Genomic DNA, 15,430 nt, shown 5'->3' on the forward strand with positions numbered 1-15,430 from the left:
CTCAATTTCAATCATCTTGTAGGGTCTTTATTTTTACTCTAGGTTTTCTTCCTCTCTAAGGCCTGTTACAGACTGCCAATATAAAGCTGCTTCAGGTCTCTTTGGAGGTATGCTGTTTAAATGATGCATGGCTCCTAAGAGTCCGGAGGTTGCGCCAAAGCCATACTCCGTTCCTAAGCACCTGAGTGCAGCTTTGGTGCAGCTTCTGGATTCTTAAGGTGCATGCATCGTTTAAACACCATACCTCCAAAGAGACCCAAAGCAGCTTTATTTTGGCAGTATTTGGCCAATGTATTTTCAACAGATGAATAAATAATGCTTCACACATCAGGTAAAGTGGGCTGTGATCCACCAAAGCCCATCCTATAATAAATATGTTTGTCTTTCACACACAACAAAATTCCTTGTTCATTTTGGCACAAAAGATTGACATGGTTGCCCCTTTGGAAAATGCTCCTTAATCACACACCATCAATGGGTAGTGTATTGTTTGTCAGCAAAAGAAGAGAAGGCCTTTTTGTACATTCATGTTACTTCTGCTGTTGTTGTTAACTGCCTTCATGTCCATCTCTTATCCATGCTGATGAAATATCTCCAAGAAGACCCCCTCTCCTCCACTGCTCTGCCCAACTCCTGCAAACTCATATTTGTGTCCATCCATCTAGCATGCGGGCTTCCTTTCTTTCTACTTCCCTCCACCTTTCCCAGCATTATTGTTTGTTCCAACAATTCATGCCTTCTTGTGATGTCCAAAGTATGCCAGCCCAATTTTTTCATCTTGTCTACCAGGGAGATTTCTGCCTTGATCTGCTCAAGGACCGAATTGTTTGTCTTTTTGGCTGCTCCCTCTGCTACCTGGCCTATAAAACAGCACAAACTTTCTCCATTTTCCTCCATGCAAAGGCTGGGTTTGTTGTCAGGCATACCAATAGGACTCAGGTGAGGATGCCACCGTGGTATCAATGTCTTTCCAGATTTAGGTAAGCTTGCCTACAGTCTTTTAGAGCCAGGAATAGGACAAAATGTGGGCCTCCAAATGTTGTTGGACTGCACTTCCACCACCCCCTTATTATTGGCTATGCCAACTAGGCTTGATGGCAGTTGCAGTCTAACAATGTCTAGGATTCTCATCGCCCCCATCCCTGATTTTGACATTTTGAGACCAGTAGTGGTTGAGATGGCACCAACCATGGCTCTTCAGTGGTTTCACCCCTGGCTCTACTGGTTAGGGCTCTAGTCCAAAAACATCAGGAGGCCCTCCATTGCTCATCCTGCCTTAGACTTTGGACTCTGTTTTCCAAATGTGGTAAGAAAGCCAGGGACGTAGCTAGGATTTTAGGAAGGGGGGGGTCCAGACTAAGTACCACCATTATAATGGGGCTTGGGTGCGGCAGTGCAGCAGCACGCACCATTCATTTTTCTAATGGAAGGGGGGGTCCGGACCCCAAGAACACCCCCCCTTGGCTACGTCCCTGAGCAAGCCCTGTTCCATTTGGGGCCTTGTTTATCCCTCGCACCAGGGCTTAGGCTAGCCCCAGTCCTGCCCCAGAGCAGTAGCACCAAGAGGTTTTGCATCACCAAAATAGCTCTGGCATTCAGAAGTGGGACAGAGAGGACTAGCAGACGGCAATTTGCTCCCTGTTGTTATGACACAGTGATGGGTACTCTGCCGCCATCCAGATGTAGTGTGCCTAGCCATTACAGCCAAGAGTGAAGAATGCTGGGAACTGCAATCCAACAACATCAAGAGGAGTATATGATTCCCAACCCTGTCGTAACAGAAGATATTTTTTTTACTATAGGGCCTTAACTGGGTAACAATCTGAGCCCAGTGTGCCCATCCTCTATAATATTTTGTAGCCTTGCTACTTGGGGTATATGATTATCATAATCCACCAAGGGTTAGAAAGTGTAACATTGTGGTTGCCTCACTCTGCCTAACTCACTGAGAGAAACAGCACAACTGGAATCCATCCACAAACTACGGTCCCTCAGCAGTGGACTGAACAAAGACAATGGTTTCCTGACACACTACACACACTTCAACACTATCTGACACCATCCTCACAGGGATGCCCTACATCCGTCTCTTCCCCTCGCCACAGGCTAGTCCCATTGCAAAACTGGACCTGGCACTTCATCTCCAGGCACAAAGATCAGTTTCTTATGTCTTTGTGCACTAAAGACCATCGTTAAAATTGGACCTGCCACTTCATTTCCATACATAAAGGATTTGTCATTTGTATTGACATCCTCAAATACCAATGGCATATAAATGTCTGTGCCTGGCTTACGCTCCAAGCTCATGCTGCCAATGTCTTTCAGTTAGTCTCAAGGGTGCTACAAGGTCTCTGTGCGTACTGATTCTGCAGACTAACATGGCTATATCTTTGAACCAATGTATTAAAAGGAACCCATCTAAACTGGGACAGGAGAATTCATTCCATCCAAAATCCGGTTTCCCCATAACAACCCACTCTGGTGCCCAGCAGGAAACTTTCCAAAGGTGGTGAGGTTCCAGCCCAGACTGTGGGCCTTGGGAGAGGAGGCCCAGAGGGGTCTTTCCCCGGTCCTCCCTTTAGATCCTTTGCTACATGCCCCTGAGGAGTTTGACCCTTGACTTATCCACCGGTCATAGCCAAATCCATGACTGCGGCCCCAGAACCTGCCCTCGACTGATACATGAGGTTGACTTATACAGGAATATTATAGACGGTCCTAGGTCCCTTTTCCAAGCCAGGGAAAACTCAGGTGGCCCCCTCTCTCCCCTAAGAGAGAGAGAGAGAGAGAGAGAGAGAGCCAGCCTCCCAGGGAGGCCCCAAGTGTCCTCCTCCGTTGTTTGCCCAGAGAGAGAGCAGACTCACAGGAGACGGAGAGAGACTGCCCCTGGCCAGGGAGGCTCTGCGGGGAGAGAGGGCCGGCGGGGGCTGACCAGTGCCTCTCTCCCAAGGCTGCTGGAGCTCTTCTGGGGCACCGCAGGCAGCCTTCTGGCGCTTGGAGCTTTTGGGATGATCCTTCCCTCCCTCTCTTTGCATTCCTGCAATCCTTCTTCTGCTTCCCTCTTTGTGGAGATCCTCCGACTCCGGGGATTCCTTAGCAGCGAGGAAGGAAGGAAGGAAGGAAGGAAGGAAGGAAGGAAGGAAGGAAGGATGGAGGGAGGGAGGGAGGGAGGGAGGGAGGGAAGGACGGAAGGAAAGAAGGAAGGAAGGAAGGAAGGAAGGAGGGAGGGAGGGAGGGAGGGAGGGAGGGAGGGAGGGAGGGAGGGAGGGAGGGAAGGAAAGAAGGAAGGAAGGATGGAAGGAAGGAAGGAAGGGAGGAGGGAGGGAGGGAGGGAGGGAAGGACGGAAGGAAGGAAGGAGGGAGGGAGGGAGGGAGGGAAGGAAGGAAGGAAGGAAAGAAGGAAGGAAGGAAGGAGGGAGGGAGGGAGGGAGGGAAGGAAAGAAGGAAGGAAGGAAGGAGGGAGGGAGGGAGGGAAGGAAGGATGGATGGAAGGAAGGAAAGAAGGAAGGATGGATGGATGGAAGGAAAGAAGGAAGGAAGGAGGAGGGAGGGAAGGAAGGAAGGAAGGAAGGAAAGAAAGAAGGAAGGAAGGAAGGAAGGATGGATGGATGGAAGGAAAGAAGGAAGGAAGGAGGGAGGGAGGGAGGGAAGGAAGGAAGGAAGGAAGGAAGGAAGGAAGGAAGGAAAGAAAGAAGGAAGGAAGGAAGGATGGATGGATGGATGGAAGGAAAGAAGGAAGGAAGGAGGGAGGAGGGAGGGAAGGAAGGAAGGAAGGAAGGAAGGAAGGAAGGAAGGAAGGAAGGAAGGAAGGAAGGAAGGCAGGCAGGCAGGCAGGCAGGCAGGCAGGCAGGCAGGCAGGCAGGCAGGCAGGCAGGCAGGCAGGCATGGAGGCGTTTTCCCCGCGGGGCTGACCTTGCAGCTCCTGGCGTCCTGCGGCCGCTGAGGGGACCCGGAGGACCGGGAGCAAGAGGAGGAGGTGGAGGAGGAGGAGGAGGGCGCCGTCCAGCCGCCCCATGGCTCCTGCTGCTCCTTCCAGGCGGCGCTGCTGGCTGGCTCCGGGGAAGGAAGGGAGGGAGGAAGGGAGGAAGGGGCGCCCGGCGGCGGCCCAGGGATCGGAGGAGGGCCGTCCTGGCCAGAGCCCGATCCAAGCCGAGGAAGAGGCCCCTGGACCTGGGAGGCAGGGAGGGAGGCAGGGAGGGCCTGGCGGAGCCTCCCGCGCCGCAACGCCCCTCAGCCCCAGCCCCAGCCCCAGCCCCAGGCCAAGCGGCCCTGGGGGAAAGCTGGGTCCGGCTTGGGATGGGATTAAGCGCCCGCCTTCAAGGAGCATCCATTCTGCTTGAGGCTTCCAAGGCGGCGCTCGGAGGGGCCCCTTAGAGAAGGTGGCTCAGACTGGGTCTCTGGGGCAGCAGGGATTGTAGCCAATGTGGCAGAAGCCTAGAGTTGGAAGGGACCCAAGGGCCAGCCAATCCAAGCCCCTTCTGCCATGCAGGAACTCCCTCCCCGTCAAAGTGACAGATGGCCCTCCAGCCTCTGCTTAAGAAGGAGACCCCAAGACACTCCCAGGGATCCAACAGCTCTTGCTCTTAGCAAATCCCTCCTAATGTTGAGGCGGAATCACTTTCCATGGAGTTGGAAACCATTGCTCTATATCCTCTTCTCTGGAGCAGCAGAAAACAAGCTTGCTCCCTCCTCAGTGCGACATCCTTCAAATACTTAAGGCTCTCACATCGCCTCTTAACCTCTCCTTTCCCAGCCGTAAGTCTCTCCTCATAAGACATGCTTTCCAGACCCTTCACCATTTTGTTGGCCGTCTTCTGGACACACTCCAATTTGTCAACATCATTTTTAAATTGTAGTGCCCAGAACTAGACCAGATGTTCCTGACCAAAGCAGAATAGAGTGGCATTATCATTTCCCTTGATCTAGACACTAGACTTCTATTGATGCAGTCTAGGATCACATTGGCCTTTTTGGCTGCTGCATCACACTGTTGACTCATGTTCAACTTGGGGTCTACTTGGACTCCTGGATCCCTTTCACACGTAGCTTCATTCAGTCAAGTGTCCCCCATCCTATATCAATGCATTACATTTTTTTCCCACCTAACAACAGTACCTTACACTTCTCCCTGTTGAAATTCATCTTGTTAATTTTGGCTCAGTTTTCTAATATATTAAGGTCATTTTGAATTTTGATCCTGTCTTTTGGGATCTAATACTCCTCTTCCTAATGTGCAAATTTCATAAGCAAGGCTTCCATTCCTTCATCCTTGATAAAGATGCTGAATAGCACTGGGCCCAGGGCAGAGCCCCACTGGACACCCCACTGGTCACTTCTCTCCAGGATGAAGAGGAGCCATTGTTGAGCACCCTTTGGCTTTGGCCAGTCGACCAATTACAAATCCATGTAACAGATACCTTGTCTAGCCTACATTTTGCAAGTTTGTTTGCAAGAATGTCATGGGGAACTTTGTCAAAGGCCTTACTGAAATCAAGATATACTATATCCACAGCATTCCCTTCATCTACCCAGCTGGTAATTTTATCAAAGAAAGAGTTAAGGTTTGTCTGGCATGACTTCTTTCTCTGAAACCCATGTTGACTTTTTGTGAATATGGCATTGCTTTCTAGAAGTTCACAGACTCTCTGTTTAATGATCTGCTCCAGAATCTTTCCTCGTATTAATGTCAGACTAACTGGACCAAACCAAAAGGAATATGTGAATATTTGAATAGATGTTCTTTTAAAACTGTAATCTGAACATGGAAATCTAAATATTTAAACAGGACTATCATATAACCTCTTAACCATCTCTTCTCCAGGCTAGACATACCCAGCTCCCTAAGTCTTTCCTCATAAGGCATGGTTTCCAGACTCTTTACATCTTGGTTGCTCTCATCTGGACACACTCCAGCTTTTCAACATTATTTCTGAATTGTGGTGTCCAGATCTGGATGCAGTATTCCAGATGAGGCCTGACCAAATCAGAACAGAGTGGCACTATTACCTCCTTCAGTCTAGACACTGTATGTCTATTGATGCCGGCTAGAATTGCATTGGCTTTTTTAGCTGCCGCATCACTCTGTTGACTCATGTCCAATAGTGTGATGTCGTCATCTCCGTTTTCCAGGTTCTTTTAAAATGTCACAGCTTCTGTCTCCTCCTCTCACTTTCACCCTCAGCTTACGTCTAATGTTAGAGTTAAAAATGTAGAAGTTGTTTGGACTCAGTTAACTCAGCCGGGGGAGAGGAGGGGGAAGAATCTCGCCCTTCCAAGTAGGCTCAGACAAAAGCAACCTGCTGCAGCCTTTCCTCACTTGTGTGTTCCTCCTCATTAATAAATTTAACCATCTGGTATTGCTTGGCCAGATGTGTCTCGTTTTATTTGTGAAATGTTGGAAGATATGCAAAAGGGTACTATGGCCTGTTACAGACTGCCAAAATAAAGCTGCTTGGGGTCTCTTTGGAGGTATGCTGTTTAAATGATGCATGCATCCTAAGAATCCGGAAGCTGCACCAAAGCTGCACTCCAGTGCTTAGGAATGGAGTGTGGCTTTGGCACAACCTCTGGACTCTTAGGACCCATGCATCATTTAAATAGCATACCTCCAAAGAGACCCCAAGCAGCTTTATTTTGGCAGTCTGTAACAGGCCCCAGATCTTAATATGGTATAGTAACTTCCCATATAACACAGTTTTTTAGACTGGTGTGACTTTTCCTGCTCGCGTTGGTGGGACCGTCCCAGCTTGGCTCTCTTCTGCCTCTCCCCTCGATCCTCGGCCTGGGCTCTCGTCTATCAGAAAGCTTCCAAGATGACCTCATTGTTTTCTTCCAAGACTTGGGTTGCCTCCCAGGAGTCGAAGGGGCGTTTTTGGTTTTCCTTTGCTGTGGTCTGGCTCAGCTCCCTCCTTCCACCCACTGAACACTGGAATTGTATGCATCCTAATTTGGGTCTGCCTGTCAAGAGACAAGGGAAATCCCTTCCCCTTTGGAGAGAGAAAATGACATCTGGGAGGGAAATCTTTTCAAAGGATCTACTCAGGGTGCCTGAAAATGAAAAATTACATAGATCTGGCTACAATATTTTTGTAGAGGGTAATCCCCGAGATGGCAAGAAGGGGAGAAACAACCACCTGTTCTTTGCTTCTTGCCCTATGGTGGCTGTTGTTCAATGCTAGACTGCCCTTGCCCATGGAGGTTCTAACCAGAGATGCCAGCTGGGAGGTTTTATTTATTCATTCATGTGTTTGTTCGTTCATTCATTCACTCACTCACTCATTCATTCAATTTATACTCTGCATTTCTCCCACTAGAGGATCCAAAGTGGTTTACAATAATTTAAAATAGGAATGTTTTTTTAAATACTATTAAAAGCAAACATTTAAAAAAACATTTAAAATACAAATAAAACTTAATTTAAAACGTACAAGATTAAACCCACAGTGCACCACATTCAACATGCTTTGGCCATTGATAAAAATCAATCAAAGGCATCCTTGAATAAAAAAAGTTCTAAGCTGCTGTCAAAGGAGTTTATCAAAAGGGAGGAAATTTCTCTTAAATTCGACTGAAAAGAAAGTGGGGCCAGAACGCATTCACTTAAAGTCGCTAGTTTAGCGCGATTACGTGAATGCGCATTGCGTTCGAACTGGCTTCCCATTGCCCGAAAATAGCATGCCATTGCCCAAATTTGCATGTGGCAGTCTATCACGCAATAACATGAAACCACATGATTGCGTTAGGACTGACTTCCCATTGCCTGAAATTGCGTGTAGTAGGTTATCACGCAATAACGTGAAACCCCATGATTGCGTTCAGATTGCCATTGGATTATACTTCCAATTTCCCTTGTCTGATAAACTCCAAAAAGAGATCAGGGATGGGGCTCAGTGGGCCTCCTGTGGAAGGACATTTCACAGATTGGAAGCAGCCACTGAGAAGGCCTCTTCTTGTGTCCTAACAGGGACGTAGCCAGGATTTTAGGAAGGGGGGGTCCAGACTAAGTGCCATCATTATAATGGGGCTTGGATGCGGCAGCGCGGCAGCACACACCATTCATTTTTCTAATGGAAGGGGGGGGGTCCGGACCCCAAGAACCCCTCCCTTGGCTACGTCCCTGGTCCTAACAAAATATTCCTGTGATGCTAGTGGGACTGGGAGAAAGCTCTCTCCTGAAGAGCTAAAAGCTAGGGCTTGCCCAATAAACATTGCCTCCTCGTCTCCATAGAAGTTCTATGATTTGTTCATTGTCTTATATGGAATAGTTCTCAGATGTGTCACACAATAAAATGAGTGTAAACCAAGATTGAAAACATTTTAAAAACAGCAAACAATATAGAAGTGGCAGACACCAAACACAACTCTTATATATCTTCCCCCCATTTTTTCATGTTTTTAAAAGCAAAGATTAATGTGAAAAAATAGCACAATAAAACAAAAGAGATCAACAATGTGAATTTGAAAGCTTTCACAGTCAACATCCATAGTTATTTGTGGATTTTTTGGACTATGTGGCCGTGTTCTAGAAGAATTTACTTCTGACATTTCGCCAGCATCGGCGGCTGGCATCCTCAGAGAATAATGGCATGGAAGTGTGTAGGTATATATACTGTGTGATCTTGTGTGTAGGGTATATATACTGTGTTGGGAGGAAGTGATTTACATGTTAATCTGTGTGTTGGTCTGTTGGTGAGGCCTCATGCTGCCTCAGGGATCATGGGAATTGAAGTCCTAGAAAGTAATAATTCTAAATTCTGGATACTGCTCAAATCCTCTACTCCAAACCCTCCACAACCTCAGATTGAAACTGAATGATCAGAGACTTCTGTTCTAAGTTATATTTTGTAGTGCAGTAATCGCCAGTAACAACAACACGGAGAAATGTACGGTATTGCACTTAGGGCAGAAAAATAAAAGGCACAAATATAGGATTGGGGACACCTGGCTGAATGAAACTATGTGTGAAAGGGATCTAGGAGTCCAAGTAGACCACAAGTTGAACATGAGTCAACAGTGGCTGCATCAATAAAAGTATAGTGTCTAGATCAAGAGAAGTAATAGTGCCACTGTATTCTGCTCTGGTCAGGCCCCACCTGGAATATTGTGTCCAGTTCTGGGTGCCACAATTCAGAAAGGACATTGAGAAACTGGAACGTGTCCAAAGGAGGGTGACTAAAATGGTGAAGGGTCTGGAAACCATGCCCTATGAGGAACGACTTAGGGAGCTGAGGATGTTTAGCCTGGAGAAGAGAAGGTTAGAGGTGATATCATAGCCCTGTTTAAATATTTGAAGGGATGTCATGTTGAGGAGGGAGCAAGCTTATTTTCTGCTGCTCCAGAGAACAGGGACAATGGATGCAAGCTACAGGAAAAGAGATGCCACCTCAACATTAGGAGGAACTTCCTGTGAGTAAGGGCTGTTTGACAGTGGAATGCACTTCCTTGGAGTGTAGTGGAGTCTCCTTCCTTGGAGATCTTTAAACAGAGGCGGATGGCCATCTGTCAGGGATGCTTTGATTTGGATTTCCTGCATGGCAGAGGGTTGGACTGGATGGCCCTTGCGGTCTCTTCCAACTCTACGATTCTATGATTCTATGAACAAAGTCCCCAAAGACAACTTTTTCCAGGCTCTGATCTGGCAAGTCCTAGCCCAGCGTCCAAGCACAATCTTCCCCGAGCTGCCTCTCTTCAGATGCCTTGAACTACTGTACAATGTCCACCATCCCAAGCCATGTTGAGAGCTATAGGAGATTATCAGATGGGGCAGGGGGGAAGCCGGGAGTAGAAGGCACATTCCCAGCATAACTGGAAGCACTAGCTTGGGTAACTATCAACTGTTTAGACATGCACTGATGCCTCAGACAATGCATTTGCTACATTTAGAAAACAATGTCAAATCCCAAGATTTCACTTTGAAAATAAAGGATGTGTTTCTGCTCAACAGGCTCTTTGGGAGCTGTTGAGATGCAGATGTTGGTAGCTGGCCGGGGCAGGAGTTACACCCATGAAACCTTCTGTCAAGTTGGCCTCAAAGATTGTCCGTCATCCAACCACAGGCAAGCCCTCAGCTAGCTTGCGGCTGGCCAAGTTGTGTTTATTCTGTGTTTGCCCTGCTGCCATAACAACTGGAGCCTAGTTAGGTCCAGGTGGGCTTTTCTGTCTTTCTTTGTAAGCCACAAAGGCAACACAAGGCAGGCTTTTGTGGTCAGACAAGGCCCTAATCGTATTTATAACAAAAGGGGCTCCACCAGGAGAGAAGGGGAATTGGTGAAAGATTCATTTTATGGATTTTTCCAAAATTAGACAGCAAGACAGGGGTGGGTTGCCTTCTCTCTGTGAGTGTAAGTATGTGGTTTGGCTTTCTTTTTCCAGAAGCTTTGTTTTCTTTCCATGGTAACTGATTTTGGAGTCTATAACTTTGGCCAGATTTGAATAATATAAAGCTAAGAGACCAGCAGAGCATACATGAGGAGGGTCTGCTGAGCACACAGAGAGTTTAGGCCTGTTGTTTAGTCTACCCCTTTGACATTTTGATGACATTACCAGCAGGACAGCAAATACACACGCCACTCTCTCTTCACTAGTGTCTTCTTTTAAAAGCCATGTCAGCTCATAGCAGTTAATTGCATGGGTACTCATTTTAGCGACTTACAGAAGGGTGCAAGGCTGAGTGGCCCCTGAAGTCCTGCCTGGGATCAAATTCAGAAACTCATGGCTGTGAATGGCTGCAGTACTGGCATTTAATCATTGGTCTCCTGGTAAAAGGCTTCAGCCTGACCTGGGAGTCTGTAGTTTGTGTTTGTTGCGTGCCAGCAAGTTATTTCCAACCTATGATGACCCCTATCATGGGGTTTTCTTGACAAGTTTTGTTCAGTGGTGAGTTTGCCCTTGCATTCCCCTGGGGCTGAGACAGTGTGACCTGCCCATGGGTTTACATGGGTGAGCTGGGATTCGAACCTTGGTCTCCAGACTCATAGTCCAAAGTTCAAACTAATACACCACGCTGACTCATGGGGGGGGGGGGAGGAGTGTCTGTAGTAGACTACTACAATAACATCTCTGTTGTTCCCCCCCCCCCCCCCATTTTAATTTTTATCCACCTGGCTTCCATGATTCAAGTCCTGGATCTGTCACAGGTGTAACCATTCCTGACATATTATGCTACTCCTCCTCCTTTCCTGTTTGGCATATTTCTCTTTAGAAGGTTATACCTCCTCTATTCCATTCTAATCATGAGACTCATCCCTCCAGGTTTCAGTGATGTCTATTATATCGTAGTTCATCTTTTTTATTTTCCATGCTCTGTACATTAGTGTTGAGACTTTAAGACCATGAGACATCTCCCCTAGCTGCCTGTGTAAAGGTCTTTCCTTCCCACTGTTGGGTCCTTTTACTATTTGCCTTGTTCCCTCTATAACAGTCTCCAGATAAACTCCTGCCCTCCAAAATACTATCTTCCTCCCCCACATAACAGTTTAAAGCCCAGGCAACTGATGTGAGGTGCAACCCATTCCTTGCCAGAAGTCCCCCCCCCCCCCCTCTTTAACCACAACCTATGATCCAAGAACCCAAATTGTTCTCGATGTCACCATTTGTGGAGCCAGTTGTTCACATCTGATATTTCTCTCTCCCTTCCTGGGCCATGCCTTTCAACTGGGAGAAGAGATGAGATGACAGCCTGTGCATCCAGCTCTTTCGGCTCTCTACGCAGTCTCAGAATCCCTTATGATATTCTGAAGGCTGTGCCACGTGGACCAAAAGGAAGGTGTAACAGCCAGTAGGCTTGACATGTCTTGTCAGCCTCACTGTTACGTCATGAATTTTTTGCCTCAAGGAGACAACATGCCTCCTGTGACATCTTGTCAGGCCCCCAAACTACTGCTCCTTTACCTCTCAAGAAGGAGCCCTGCCGCACCACCACCCACCTCCTCTGAGACATGGCAGCAGCCATTCCCTTTACTGGTTCTCCAAAGGTCCTGCACTTTCCCTGATAACTGGCCCCACTGCTTTTCCTCATTATTCTTGATAAGGGAGAGAGCTTCAGATCGATTTTGTAGCTTCAAGCTCACAGAATGATCCTGTTATGGGATTCTAAGGCAGTGATGTTGAACCTTTTAGAAGCCAAGTGCCCAAACTGCAACCCAAAAGCCACTTATTTATTGCAAAGTGCCGTGTCCCTCTGGCTTTCTAGTAACAAACTCTGGCAAACTGTGCTGGGGCGATGGCACATGTGCCCACAGAGAGGGCTCTGAGTGCCACCTCTGGCACACGTGCCATAGGTTCGCCATCACTGTTCTAAGGGGTGGAATTGGAATTTTCAGCTGTTTTTATTTGATGTATGTGTCCTGAGTTTTCAGTTCTGGCTAAAGCTGCCTTACCAGTCAGACCTTTCTGACTATCTACTATCTTGAGTATGGAAAGCATTGCCACTAGCTTTGACAAATCCCTGGCTTCCCTACTTGTCACATTCCTGCAACTGTCTATCTCATGTGTATAGGAACTGACCTCCTCCCCAGAAACTTCTTCTGTGTTTTCCCTATCCAGGACAGTCTATTCTGCTCCATCCAGAAAAACTTCTTGCTTCCTAATGTACTGATATGTACATGGTGATGGGAGATACAATGTCTTGTACAATTCTAACTTTAGTGTTCAGTTCAATTCAATTCAGTAAAAGATAGTCTTCCCAAATTCATACATAAAACACTGCATTTGTCATTTATTATGGAGTTTCCCTTTGGCCTTTCCTAAACTGAGAAGATCAGAAGACAATTTTCCAAAGAGAGCAAATTACAGAATTGTTTCAGTTTACCAACTTTTCCAAGGGCAAAACTGAGATGAGTTAATACACAGTTTGAATGCCCCGTCCCACACTGGAAAAAAACAAACAACAACAACAAAACCACACAGCAGAGCAACAAGAATGTGGAATAGATTCTTCCTTTCTTCTCCCTCCCAGTAAGATATCTACACACTTCTGCCCAGGATATGATGTAATGGTGTTGCAGTGTGTCCCCTCCAAATGAGATCATTATGCCAGGACAGTCTGCAAGGGAAATTTCATGCAGCAAAAGCCACAGTGGAAAATGCTGGCTGGCTGGCTGGCTGGGCAATACTGGATCCCCTCTTAGCCAAGGACATCCCTGAGTGAGTTCACTGCCCAAACAGGAACAGAGCCCACATGTTGTGGATTCAATGCTGGATCACATCTCCCTTGGCCAAGAAGGCTTGGCCCAGCTATCCCCTACATCAGTCTCTCCTTGTTTCCTCTTCTTGGGGTCCTCCACTCTCTGGCAAACATGAAAGTATCTTTCAGGTCAAGTCCTTACTTCATCATTCATGCTGTTATGTGGGAGCATTTTTTAAAAATAGTGCTTGAATAGAATTATAGAATAATAGAGTTGGAAAAGACCACAAGGGCCATCCAGTCCAACCTCTTGCCATGCAGGAAATCTCAATCAAAGCATCCCCGACAGATTGCCATCCAGCCTCTATTTAAAGACCAAGGAGGGAGACTCCAATTTTCCGAGGGAATGTGTTCCACTGTCGAACAGCCCTTACTGCCAGGAAGTTCCTCCTAATGTTGAGCTGGAATCTCTTTCCCTGTAACTTGCATCCACTGTTCAAAGTCCTGTTCTCTGGAGCAGCAGAAAACAAGCTTGCTCCCTCCTTAACATGACATCCCTTCAAATATTTAAACAGAGCTTTAATGGTAAAAATTTATATTTATATAAAGGTATATAGTTGAAAGGTATAAATTTGATTTTGCTAGTCGTTTATGTCACAACTATTGTCATTACATTCAGTGAGTCAGGGGAATTACAATTAGTAACATTAGTACAAAAACATTACTAAGGGTCTGTATGGTGTGGGAGGAGGTCAGGATGCAGCTGCAGGGGAGGACAGGACCTTGACCAGGAGGCCTTCTCCAAGGGCGCCATGAGTCGGGGTCAACGCCAAGGGAGCAAGGGAGAAGAAGGCCGGAGGAGCAGAGGGAGACCAAATGGCAGACAGAGCAGCCCTGACTTTGCAAGACCTGAGCAGAGCTGTTGAAGCCAGGGGGGCCTTGGGGGCCTCTCCTTCCATAGGTCAGGGTCTAGTTTTATTTATTTTTATTTTATTTTTATCCCCCCTTCTCACAAAGTGGGACCCAAGGTGGCTAACAACAGATATAAAACACGTTGAAACAACAGTTTAAACCGTACAATATATTTTAAAATTAAAAACAAAAAATTTTAAACATACAAAGTTTAAAATGATAATCTAAAACCAACCTCCTCACCCACCATTCCCAATAAAACCAAGCCTGCCAGATCTTAAAAGGCCTGTTTAAATAAAAATGTCTTCTCCTGCAGGGGAAAGGCCGGCAGTGAGGGACCGGCCTGGAAGGAAGGAAGGAAGGAAGGAAGGAAGGGAGGGAGGGAGGGGTCCCACAGGGAGAGAGGGAGGGAGGGAGAGAGGGAGGGGTCCCACAGGGAGGGAGGGAGTCAGGGTCCTAGAGGGAGGGAGGGAGGGGTCCCACAGGGAGAGAGGGAGGGAGGGAGGGGTCCCACAGGGAGGGAGGGAGGGAGTCAGGGTCCTAGAGGGAGGGAGGGAGGGAGTCAGGGTCCTAGAGGGAGGGAGGGAGGGAGGGGTCCCACAGGGAGGGAGGGAGTCAGGGTCCTAGAGGGAGGGAGGGAGGGGTCCCACAGGGAGAGAGGGAGGGAGGGAGGGGTCCCACAGGGAGGGAGGGAGGGAGTCAGGGTCCTAGAGGGAGGGAGGGAGGGAGTCAGGGTCCTAGAGGGAGGGAGGGAGGGAGGGGTCCCACAGGGAGGGAGGGAGTCAGGGTCCTAGAGGGAGGGAGGGAGGGGTCCCACAGGGAGAGAGGGAGGGAGGGAGGGGTCCCACAGGGAGGGAGGGAGGGAGTCAGGGTCCTAGAGGGAGGGAGGGAGGGGTCCCACAGGGAGGGAGGGAGTCAGGGTCCTAGAGGGAGGGAGGGAGGGAGGGAGGGAGGGAGGGGTCCCACAGGGAGAGAGGGAGGGAGGGAGGGGTCCCACAGGGAGAGAGGGAGGGAGGGAGGGGTCCCACAGGGAGGGAGGGAGTCAGGGTCCTAGAGGGAGGGAGGGGTCCCACAGGGAGAGAGGGAGTCAGGGTCCTAGAGGGAGGGAGGAAGGGAGGGGTCCCACAGGGAGAGAGGGAGGGAGGGAGGGAGGGGTCCCACAGGGAGGGAGCGAGTCAGGGTCCTAGAGGGAGGGAGGGAGGGGTCCCACAGGGAGAGAGGGAGGGAGGGAGGGAGGGAGGAAGGGAGGGGTCCCATAGGGAGGGAGTCAGGGGTCCTGCAGGGAGGCAGGGAGGGGTCCCACAGGGAGGGAGGGAGGGGTCCCAGAGGGAGGGAGGGAGTCAGGGGTCCTGCAGGGAGGCAGGGAGGGGTCCCAGAGGGAGGGAGGGAGGGAGG

At 48.4% G+C, this 15,430-nt stretch overlaps 1 protein-coding gene across 1 annotated transcript in view; it reads right to left on the reverse strand.

The window, feature by feature from the left end:
- THBS3 (thrombospondin 3) overlaps window positions 1-3,991 on the reverse strand; it is a 49,146-nt gene extending 45,155 nt beyond the window's left edge. Inside the window, exon 1 of the mRNA XM_089482813.1 lies at window positions 3,913-3,991. The gene's annotated coding sequence lies outside the window, so the exon portion shown is untranslated. The remainder of the gene's footprint in view (window positions 1-3,912) is intronic.
- Between the last annotated feature and the right edge of the window lie 11,439 nt (window positions 3,992-15,430).

Source organism: Sceloporus occidentalis, unplaced genomic scaffold (assembly GCF_023333645.1).
Source record: "Sceloporus occidentalis isolate IW3139 unplaced genomic scaffold, rSceOcc1.0.p SCAF_20, whole genome shotgun sequence".
Lineage (NCBI taxonomy): Eukaryota > Metazoa > Chordata > Lepidosauria > Squamata > Phrynosomatidae > Sceloporus > Sceloporus occidentalis.